General features: G+C 54.6%; 1 protein-coding gene across 1 annotated transcript in view; it reads right to left on the reverse strand.

Moving 5' to 3' along the window:
• The window catches only part of CDHR2 (cadherin related family member 2), a 54,648-nt gene that overhangs the window by 41,944 nt on the left and 801 nt on the right, over positions 1-11,903 (reverse strand). The window lies entirely within an intron of this gene.

Genomic DNA, 11,903 nt, shown 5'->3' on the forward strand with positions numbered 1-11,903 from the left:
TGGGATCTTGCTGGGAGTGTTCTGCTGAGGCCCTCACGGCTGAAAGTGAGTGGGATTCACAGCCACCCTCCAAGCCCAAGGCCCTCGCCTCTCCCTGAGGCAGGGAGAAGGAGGCAGCCCTCCTGTGGCCCCAGGGCCCGAGCAAGAGGAGAAAACCCCAGTTCAGATGTGGACCCCAAAGCTTCAACATGTTTGCCCTGTTGACCTACTCATCCAACTAACATAGAATAAGCTCTTTTTGCAGAAAGTTGTTCACCATGAGTGATTATTTATAATCATGGGAAGCTGGAAGTGACCGTAACATGAAACACAGGCAATGATAAAGAAAGATGTGGACAAGCCCCGGGTGGGATGTTCGGCAACTGTTAAACATTACGGCAATGAATAGCAACAGACGCGGAGAGGAAGCACCTCCTGCCTCTCACAACTGGAGCCAGGCACTCTGTAATGCTCACAAAATCCCTTCGAGGCCAGGTGTGGTGGCTCACGCCTGTAATCCCAGCACTTTGGGAGGCCAAGGCGGGCAGATCACTTGAGATCAGGAGTTCAAGACAAGCTTGGCCAACATGGTGAAACCCCATCTCTACTAAAAATGCAATAATTAGCGGGGTGTGGTGGCATGTGCCTGTAATCCTCAGGAGGCTGAGGCGGGAGAATGGCGTGAACCCGGGAGGTAGAGGTTGCAGTGAGCCGAGATCGTGCCACTGCACTCCAGCCTGGGAGACAGAGCGAGACACCGTCTCCAAAACAAAAACAAAAACAAAAAACCCTTCTAGATTGGTACCATTCTACCCACTTTACAGATGGGGAAAACAAAGCTCAGAGAGGTGAAGAGGCTGGCTTGAGTTTACAGAGTCAAGAAGCAGCAGAGCTTCGCTGGGCAGTTCACTGCCCTTCTCTAAGCATTCCCTCCCCTGTGAGAATAATAACCCCGCTAAGTGATGAGGGTGGGCAGCAGGGGATGAGTGGGAACAAGAATGTGCCACCTCAGCGCCTGGCACACAATAGGCGCTCAGCGAGTGCAAACCTTCTTCCTTCCGTGGGGTTGTCCTCACCTTATGCCTGCTCCTCCCACTGCAATCACCATGGAAACCGCTTCCTCCCTCCCTGGTGACCATCCACGTTCCCCAGGGTCTGAGACTGCTTGCAGAGGTCAGAGCTAAACGGGCAGGGCCACGGCTGTGTGTGGAGGAGCCCTGGGGCTGTTTCTGATGCTACCTTCCACGTGACTCTAGCCAGGGGAACCTTGGGAAGTTGCTGTGGAAAATGCTGGCTTGCCAAGAACCCCGGAGATGACAGCTGGGGACAGCCCACATGCTGAACGGCAGGGCTGCACTCAGCCAGACTGACAAATACAGATGTGCCCCGCTGCTCAGGGGAATTAGTAAGTTCTCAGTCCTCAGAATCCCCAGCAGTGCTGAGCCACAGTCCTCAGTGAGACAGGGACAGCGATGTGGGTACAGCTACACCCTGGAGGGCGACATGGTAGCGCTGGAGACAAGGGCAGTGAGTGAGGTGGTCATGGAGGCAGGGTCCAATATCAGGACAGGGACCCCTCGGGGGTAGGGGCGGCACTGGTGGTGGTAAGTAGGGATGGACGTGCTGATGATGTGTGTGCTGATGAAGGTGGAGACGCAGGTGGAGCTGGTGGAGGTGACAGTTGTGGGAGGGAGATGGTGGTGGTGGTGGGGCTGGCAGTGGAGATGCAGGTGAGCTGGGCATTAGTGGAACTGCTAGACTGCAGGCGTCTATTGTGTGAGGAACAGCCAGGGGCTGGATGCGTCCAGCCCTGGCATCCCTCTGAAGCTGTCATCTGGGACCTACCTCCCTCATCACTGTTTTCTCTCATGCTCTTTCCTTCAGAAATGAGTCAACTGCCACAGGACAATTAGTCACTAGGTGTGCAGCCAGCAGGTATCGAGATGGATTCATCATCATTACAAAGTCCCCCTGGGTCCAGCCTGCAGGACAGGAGATTCCTGCCCTCAGGGTCCCTCCTCCCAGTCCCAGAGGAAAATGGCAACTGGCAAGAAAGGGCCGTGTGCCGAGGCTAGCACTTTGCCCCCATTACCACTTAGTCCTCAGCAAACTGAGGTCCAAGAGGGGAAAGGGCACGGCCCAGCCAGTAATGGGACCAGAACCCTAGCCAGGCCTGTGCCTTCTCTCTTTTCTAGGTTCCTGGGTTTTCCTTCTTGAGCTGCCCGACTTTCCCACAGGTCATGCTGAGCCCACAGACGTGTGACGTTGAGAGAGAACAGCCCGAACCAGGACCTTCACCCAGTCCCCGAGGGGCCTCCCCCTACAGCCCCTTCCCCATACTCGCCACGCTTCTCCCTCATGGAAGTGTCTCCCAACTCCCCCCTCCCCATCTCACAGGACGCAGGGCCTCAAGAAGCCTGTGGACCCTCACTCAGAGCAACAGCGACGCCCCTTTGCATCTGTGTGACGCACACACAGTCTCTCCCCTGCATCTGGGCCCAGCCATCCCCCTGGAAGGAAGAGCTGGATTCATCAATCCCCTTTCGGCACACAGACATGAGCGCAGGAGGCCAGGGTTCCTGCCCAGCAGCTCCAAGGCTGTCAGAGGCAGAGCGGGGGTGCCACCCTGTCTGCCTCCCAGGCCAGTGCTCTTCCCGCCTCATCCCTGCCTCGCCTGCCTCCTGCTCTGCTGGGGTTTCTCGCAGTCCTGCCTCCCCATGATCATGATGAGGCTGGCGTTCTACAGTCCAGAGCATCTGCCTCTGGATTCGGTCACTTGGGGAAAAAGCACAGTGTCTGTGTGGGCTGGGGAAGGCACAATGACAGCCTGCCCCAATGCTAAGCCTTCCCCATCATGGGCACCGTCACTCCCAAGCTCAAATCTCCTCCATGGCTCCCACTGGCTGCAGGACACACTGCCTGCCCCTCAGCCTGACAGGCGAGGTCCTTGGAGGTCCTGGGTCTTGCTTTTTCCACACAAGCTGCTCTCCCACTCCTGAGGTCCAGTGGTGATGAACGCTCCTGTTCTCAGTCCACACCCTGTGTTTTCCTTCCTCCTTCATTTCCCTAAACTGTTCCCTCTGCGCAGAATGCCTTTCTTTGCCTTCTGCCTACGTGCAAATTCTCTCCATTCTGTAAGGCCCAGGTCAGCTGTGAAGCTGTGTTCAGGCAGTTGGTGGCCCCCACTCTGGGCTCCTGATTTCTGGTACCCCAGCAAGGGGCAGGAGCAAGGCGCAAATGGAAAACGAGTGAATGGAGTTGCCCCTGGGCTGGGACTTGCGGACAGGCACCGGTTTCTCCCTGCTGGGGCAGCCTCAGGCCAACGCATGGATGTGCAACAAGTCCCCAGTCACTGCACAACCATACCCCGGGGCTCTTTTCTCTGTTTGCTCCTTTAAAAAATGGGAACTACTGGCCGGGCGCCGTGGCTCACGCCTGTAATCCCAGCACTTTTGGGCGCCGAGGCAGGCAGATCACGAGGTCAGGAGATCGAGATCATCCTGGCTAACATGGTGAAACCCCGTCTCTACTAAAAGTTCCAAAAATAATAATAATAATTAGCCAGGCGTGGTAGTGGGCACCTGTAGTCCCAGCTACTCAAAGGCTGAGGCAGGAGAATGGTGTGAACCTGGGAGGCGGAGCTTGCAGTGAGCCGAGATCCCGCCACTGCACTCCAGCTTGGGCGACAGAGCGAGACTCTGTCTCAAAAAAAAAAAAAAAGAGAGAGAGAACTATTGGCTAGCTGTGGTGGCAATCCAGGCCAATACCAATAGTTCTCATTTTTTAAAGGAGCAAACACAGCCCAGCACTTTGGGAGGCTGGAGTGGGAGGATCACTTGAGCCCAGAAGGTTGAGGCTGCAGTGAGCCAAGATCGCGCCACTGCACTCCAGCCTGGGCTACAGAACAAGACTTTGTCTCAAAAAATAAAAATAAAATAAAATAATTAAAAATGGGGACTATCTATATTCCAGAAAGTACTGCTTCCTTGTTCTCAAGCCCTCCAGCCACTCCTGTTCTTTCCCTGCTCTCAAAAAATGCCTGGACCAGCCTGACCAACATGGTGAAACCCTGTCTCTACTAAAAACACAAAAATTAGCCAGGCATGGTGGCGCACACCTGTAATCCCAGCTATTCGGGAGGCTGAGGCAGGAGAATCACTTGAACCAAGGAGGCGGAGGTTGTGGTGAACTGAGATCGCACCACTGCACTTGAGCCTGGGTGACAAGCAAGACTCCGTCTCACACACACAAAAAAATTAGCTGGGCGTGGTGGCATGCACCTGTAATCCTAGCTACTCAGGAGGCTGAGGCAGGAGAATTGCTTGAACCAGGGAGGCACAGGTTGCAGTAAGCCGAGATAGCGCCATTGCACTCCAGCCTGGGCAACAGAGTGAGAATCCATCTCAAAAAAAAAGTGCTTAGGGAAGGACCAAAAAGGACACAGAGGAGAATCAGGGAGGCTCTGGCCCCCACGCCATGAGATGTGTAGTCTCCAGGAATCCTCACTGGTCCCACCTGGCGCAGGAGGTGCTAGCTCTTCAGCCTCCGCTGGAAGGGGGCTTCAGCCGCATCTCAGAGCAGTCCATGGCGCCAAGATTTTCTAGAATTTGGAACCCCTGGGAGTGAGGATACCCGGACTGCCCAGGGCCTCCAGGAGGGTCAGGGTGGGGAGGTGGGTCCTCCTTCAGTGCGGGGAGTCCCCGGGGTGCACTCGGCCACGATGCCACAGAGCTCCCCCAGCACCGCCACCGCTACACGGCCAGCTCGCCATGCACTTTCACTTCTGCTTTTTCATTTACTTCTCACAGCTGTTCCCAAGCAGGAATCATCCTACCCTATTATTCCAAGGAAACCGAGGCTCATAGATGCCCAGAGACGGGTGAGCCAGGGGCAGTAGGTTAGACTCAGGGGTCCTCCAAATCCAGGGGTCCCTGGGCAAGCCTTGGTCTGGGCTCCGTTGATCCAGGAGGCCATGCCTGCACCCACAGAGCAGACTCCAGCCAAGCCTGGGTGCCCGGAGCAAGGACGTGGGACCTGAGCACCCAGCTTCCCACCACGCGCCCCCCCAGTGCCTATGGCCCAGGCCACCTGGCCCAGCAGACACACACAGACTCAAATGGCCCTGGGTTCAGATGGCAGCATTTCACATATTTGTTGTGCAACCCCAGGCAAGCCCTCTCCCCTCTCCAGGCCTCAGTTTCCCCTGCTGAGAAGCAGAGTGAGGATGAAAATCACGGAGTCTACATACGGGCCATGACCTGTTTCCAGCAGCGGGACCTCGGTGCTCACTGGGACCCTGCCTTGTGCCTGGTGCTCAACCCAGCACAGGCCTGCCTGAGTGATGCAGCATGGCCCTGACTCTCAGCTGGGTCCCCACCTCCTCTACCAGGGCAGAGAGATGTGCAGGGCCCGGACTGGGCAGAGCTGGGGCCAGCCTGGGTCAGTCCCTGCCCGATACTTCCTAGCACTGGCTGAGGTGGCACTGGGCTCAGTCACAGGCCACATGCCCACCTTTGCCTCAGGGCTTTTCAGGCCCTTTCTGGAACTCTTCTCATCCCCATTTGATAAATGAGGAAATGGAGGCCCAGAAGAGTTAAGTAGCCCACCAAGGTCAGGGTGGAGCTGGGATGTGAACCCAGCAGCTGGGGTAAGAGCCCAGGTCAGCTTCCCCGTCCTCAACCCCTGAGCATCCTGTGAAGGGGCTAGGCCAGTTACCTCGTTTCCCGGGGGTGCCTGCCTCCCTTGCATCCTGTGAAGAATCATCCTGTGAGGACTTGGATGGGAAGGGGGCCATCAGCCCCCAGGGATGGAGGTATTATTATCCCACGTTTACCGAAGAAACAGGCCTCACAGCAGGCTGGGACCTGACCCGGGTCTGCCCCATCTAGCGTGCGACTTCCCCTGCCCAGCTTCAGGGGAGACCCCCGAGCCTGCCTTGGCTCTAGGGATCCCCCGAACCCCCACATATCTCTGGCCCAGAGACCCCCGATGGGCTGGATAGTCCCTACCTGTGTCCCCTTCGCCACGGAGGCGGCAGGCAGGCGCCCGACAGGTGCCGGCGCACGGGTGGGCACCCTCTGCGGCCTGCAGCTATGTGGCCAGCAGACTTTGGCACCATCTCCACCTCCACTGAGCAATCATTAACCCTGCCAGAGACCACACCTCCCAGGAGGGGGCCGACTCCTATCGAGGCAGAGTACAGCTGGGGGCCCCGGACAAGAGGAAGGAACCAAGGCGCCAGAGCTCCTGGTGCTCCTGGGGCTGGAGGCCCACACCACAGGAGACGGGGCCTGACCGGCTCTGAGCTCAGAGGACCTGGGAACAAGGCCCAGCCCTGGGGCAGGCTGGAGGCGGGGACGGTGACAGTCAGAAGGTGATGCCAGAGCCCCCGTCCCCTCCCTGCTACGAGTCTTCAGTGACAGGGAATCTGTGGACAAGTGGGGGATTAAGTCAGCAGAGGGAAGTGGTAAAACAGTGTAACAATCAAACACTGCGTGGCCAGACCAGCCCCGTGAGGTTCTCGTGAAGGACTGGGGGCTACCTGAGCCTGGACAACCCACTTTCGAGCCTATTGACACTGATCTGACCCCGCATTGAGATCCCCAAAAGGCATCTGCCCGTCCCCAGGGGCTTCATCCACCCCCAGGTTGCCTTTTTTAAAAATTTATTTATTTATTTATGTTTGAGTCAGTCTTGCTCTGTCACCTAGGCCGGAGTGCAGTGGCACAATCTCGGCTCACTGCAACCTCTGCCTCCCAGGTTCAAGCAATTCTCCTATCTCAGCCTCTTGAGTAACTAGGATTACAGGCGTGGGCCTCCACACCCGGCTAATTTTTTTTGTATTTTTAGTAGAAACAGGGTTTCACCATGTTGGCCAGGCTGGTCTCGAACTCCTAACCTCAGGCGATCCGCCTGCCTCGGCCTCCCAAAGTGCTGGGATTACAGGGATGAGCCGCGGAGCCCAGCCCCCAGGCTGGCTTTAAGTGCTGCCTGATGTGGTGGCCTCCCGAAGGGGCTCAGCCGCAAATCCTCCTTATCCTCCCTTTGGCCCAGCCATCACAGTTGACACAGAAAGGGGACCCTGGGCACAACTTTCTTAAGGCACACCAGTGAGTCGTCACCATTGGGTGGCCCTCTTCTTGTGGGCAGAGGACATGTCTAATTCACAATAGATACATAGTCATGCACTATATATCCGTGTTTTGGTCAGTTTCGAACCACACATACAATAGCGGTCCCATAAGAGTATAATATCATATTTCACTGGACCCTTTCTTTGTTTAGATGCACAAATACTTACCACTGTGTTACAGTTGCCTGCAGTGTTCGGTACAGTCCCAGGCTGCGCAGGTTAGCAGCCCGGGAGCACAGGCGGTGGCATAGAGCCTAGGTGCGTAGTAGGTGGTACCACCTAGGTTTGTGTAAGTCACTGTATGATGTTCACACAACGACGAAATTGCCTGATAACACATTTCCCAGAAGGTGTCCCCGTTGTTAAGGGATGTGTGACTGTGTATCAGGCAGTTGCTATAGTCAGGCATTTTAATGGTTTGTTTCCCAACTCTCCAAATGTAAAACATATTAACAAAATATGTATGCCACGAGCATAAAAAGGAGAAGAAACCCAGATGAAGGGAAGTCAAATGAGAAAAACAAGGGTAATCTACACCTGAATTGAGGCCATAAAATACTTGTCTTGAGCTGGGGGCACTGGTGTGCACCTGTAGTCCCAGCTACTTGGGAGGCTGCAGCAGGAGGATAGCTTGAGACCAGGATTTCTGTGCTGTAGTGCACTATGCTGACGGGGTGTCCACACTAAATTCAGCACTAATATGGTGAACCGCAAGGAGCAGAGGACCACTAGGTTGCCTCAGAAGGGGTGAACCAGCCCAGGTCAGAAACAGAGCAGGTCAAAATTCAGGTGCTGATCAGTAGTGAGATTGTGCCTCTGAATAGCTATTGCACTCCAGCCTAGACAACATAACGAGAGCTTGTCTCTCAAAAAATAAACAAATTATATATATATTTGCCTTCAAGTTCTGAGTAATTGTAGAGGTGGGTCATGAATTAGGTTCTAAGCTTCCCAGCAGGCAAAGCAAAAAGGGAATTGAGATCCATTAAGTCCAGCATACATCCATTTTAAAACATTTGCATAGGCCGGGCACCGTGGTTCGCACCTGTAATCCCAGCACTTTGGGAGGCTGAGGCGGGTGGATCACGAGGTCTGGAGTTCGAGACCAGCCTGGCCAAAATGGTGAAACCCTGTCTCTACTAAAAATACAAAAATTAGCTGTGCACGATGGCAGGTGCCTATAATCTCAGCCACTCAGGAGGCTGAGGCAGGAGATTCACTTGAACCCGGGAGGCAGAGGTTGCAGTGAGCCAAGATTGTCCCACTGCACTCCAGCCTGGGTGACAGAGCAAGACTCCATCTCAAAAAAAAAAAAAAAAAAAAAAGACCACTTTGCATATAGCCAGGCTCTGGGAGCTATGACGCAGTTCTGAGTTTTGATACCCAAGAGGCTTTTCCTCTTTTTGAGAAGTGTTTCTGAGGAAAGGATGCTGCAGACACTGGGTAGCAGTTGATGCGACTATTACAATGCAGGGGTTAAGAGACCAGGCTCCTCCGGGGTCAGACTGCTGGGTTCAATTTTTTTTTTTTTTTTTTTTTTTTTTTTTTTTTTTAGCACCATGTTGGCCAGGCTGGTTTCAAACTCCTGACCTCAGATGATCCACCCATGTTGGCCTCCCAAAGTACTGGGATTACAGGTGTGAGCCGCCGTGCCCAGCCACAATTTTTAACTTAATTTTTATTATTTTTGTTTATCTACTGTATATTCACAAATGGGTTCAATTTTGGCAGGGCAAGTTACATAACCTCTCTAAGACTGCTTCCTTATCTGTAAGTTGCAGGTAATATACGATGCCTACCTGGGCAGGTGATGGTGAGGATGTAATGAAGTCACGCATTGAAAGTTCTGGGCACAGTGCCCAACACAATAAGGTCTCAATGAATGTTAGTTTTCCTGGTGGCCTGGTGGTGACTATTGCATTACTATTACTAATATCGCCTCATTTAATCCTGCCAATAACTCCAGGGATGATTTTTTTCCCCTATTACAGATGGGAAAATAGACACTTGGACAGGTTAGATTACCACCCGAGATTACAGAAGGTGGCAGAACCGAGATGTTGGCGTGTCTGTGCAACAATTCTTGCCCCTGACTTTCCTGCCACAGCCGTCAGATTCCTCTCTGAAGGAAGTAGGCACTAGTCATCGCTGGTGGCTTAACTGGTAAGAGGAGAGGCAGGTGACCCCACCCAAGGCTCCAGGCTCCCCGCTCTGCCTCAGACCATAGGAGTCAGCCTGGTCGCTCTGCTGTGCCCCAAATAGGGTAGACCCCAACCCAAGCCCCTGCCCTCCCTCCCTGTCCTTAACTGCTGAGGCCGACAGCTCTGAGTCACTGCTCTGGCTGCCAGAGGTGTATCCTGGCCTGCCCAGACCTTTGGACCCGTCACGATGAGGCACATATGGCCAGATGGTGCCCTGCCCATCTCAAGGGGCACCATCCACCTGCCACAAGGCAGCCTGGGAAGCACACAGGGATCTGGGCTGTGACGGTCCAGGTCCAGGTCTAGGTCCAGGGTTGGCTTCATGGAGCAGCAGGCAGCCGGGCAGAGTGGGACTAAGAGCCCAGGATATGGACTCAGGTGACCTGGCACCACTTACCTGCTGGGGGCTTGGGCAAGGTACGTTATCTCCCACGCTATTGGTGTCCTTGTCTAAAATAGGCCTAATGCAGACTCCACCTCATAGGCCTGTTCTAAGGAGTAATGACGTAATGCATGACAGCACTTAGCACAGGGTGAGTAATGGGGTGATGTGCACGAGGCAACAGTTTAGATACACACCAGGGTTCCTTCACAGCCACTGTCTGAAGTGTGTGCCTTAAAATTATTTTTAATCACAAAAACTTCTCGGCTGAGTGCAGTGGCTCACGCCTGTAATCCCAGCACTTTTGGGACACTGAGGCAGGCAGATCACTTCAGGCCAGGGGTCCAAGATCAGCCTGGCCAACATGGTGAAACATGGAACATGGTGAAACCCCATCTCTACTAAAAATACAAAAATTAGCCCAGCGTGGTGGCGCGCACCCATGGTGCCAGCTGCTCAGGAGGCTGAGGCACAAGAATCGCTTGAACCTGGGGGTGGGGTGGGGGGAGGTTGTAGTGAGCCAAGATTGCACCACTACACTCCTGCTTAGGTGACAGAGTGAGACTCTGTCCCCCCCCCCAAAAAAAAAAAGAAAAAGAAAAAAGAAAAGGAAAACTTCTCATTACCTGTCTTTGCTATGTGCACCCACTGCAGACTCAGAAATGTATCAAGTTGAAATCAAGGGTTAGCTTGCCCCGGAGTTAGGCAAGTCTCTCCTTCCCTCTGAGCCACCATTTCTTTACCTGCAATACCTCTGACGCCCACCTAGTGCACAGCCTCAGAGGTGACCAGGAGAGTCCGGGCTGAGAGTGACTCTCTGGTGTGAATGCATTCAATCCCTCAACTTCCCAATCAGCCCCAGAAGTTGCACTTTGCAGGGTACAAAGTCCCTTCATTGCTCTTACAGTCAGGGAACCAGCCCAAGAATATCCCCGTGATGTCACAGACTCACAGCCTCCCACCCTAGAGAGAACTTGGGGCCGGGCGCAGTGGCTCACGCTTGTAATCCCAACACTTTGGCAGGCCGAGGCGGGCGTATCACGAGGTCAGGAGTTCAAGACTAGCCTGGCCAACATGGTGAAATCCCGTCTCTACTAAAACACCAAAAATTAGCCGGCCGTTGCGCCATGTACCTGTAATCCCAGGTACTCGGGAGGCTGAGACAGGAGAATCGCTTGAATCCAGGTGGCGGAGGTTTCCGTGAACCGAGATCGCACCACTGCACTCCAGCCTGGGCAACAAAGTAAGACTCCGTCAAAAAAAGAAAGGAAAGAGAGAAAGAAAGAAAGAAAAGAAAGGAAAAGAAGAAAGAAAGGAAGAGGAAGGAAGGAAGGGAGAGAAAAAGAAGGAAGGAAGGAAGGAAGGAAGGAAAGAAGGAAGGAAAAGAAAGAAAGAACTTGGGGACCCATGAGACCACCTTCTCCCCACCCCAGAGCCTCCTTCCAGGGCACTCATTCCCTCTAAAGCTCTCCTTTAGATGGCTGTTCTGTCAACAAACGGCAGCTTTAAAAACTAAGTAGACCGGGAGGCAGCCGCTCCACCGTCTAATCAGCCCTCCGCAGAGGAGCTAAACCTGGGCTGAGAAGACGACCTGGTTGTGCAGCTTGTGGGAGGCGCGGTCTGCAGGGACTGCCACCACCTGCATGCCAGCCAGAGCGCGGCCCGCGGCGGGGTGCAGCCCTCGCCGGCCTAATGCAACCAGGAGGCGGGGACGGTGGGGCTACCCTCGGGGCTGGGACCCGCGGCCTGAGCAGGTGCCGGCCATGCAGGTTGGCTCTAGCGATGGGGACACAGGGGTTGCGGGGAACGTAATCCCTCCGGATGTCTCGGCCGGCCGCCTCGTTTTTTGTCACTGGAGTCTCCCATCCTCCTCCTAAAGAAGGTATCATCAATTCTATTCCGCAGACTTGAAAACTGAGGCTCAGAGAATGGCCCAAAGTGGGGAACCAAGATCTGCTGACCCCAGACAGCTCTCTATTAGCTACCCCCGCGCCCACCGGGGCTGGGGGAGGGGACACACTCTCCGGGAAGCGAAGATTCTCTGAACGACCATGGGGTCGTATTGTTTCCCCTGTTTCACAGGCGAGAAAACTAAGTCACTCCTCCAAGGTCACGGAGGCTGCCAGGCCCCAGCCACCGCCCCTTACGCATCCCTGGCCGACTGACGCTGGGCGGGCGCGGCCGAAAGAGGCTCCGCCCCGCCCGCGCC

Source organism: Hylobates moloch, unplaced genomic scaffold, assembly GCF_009828535.3.
Source record: "Hylobates moloch isolate HMO894 unplaced genomic scaffold, HMol_V3 SCAFFOLD_6, whole genome shotgun sequence".
NCBI lineage: Eukaryota > Metazoa > Chordata > Mammalia > Primates > Hylobatidae > Hylobates > Hylobates moloch.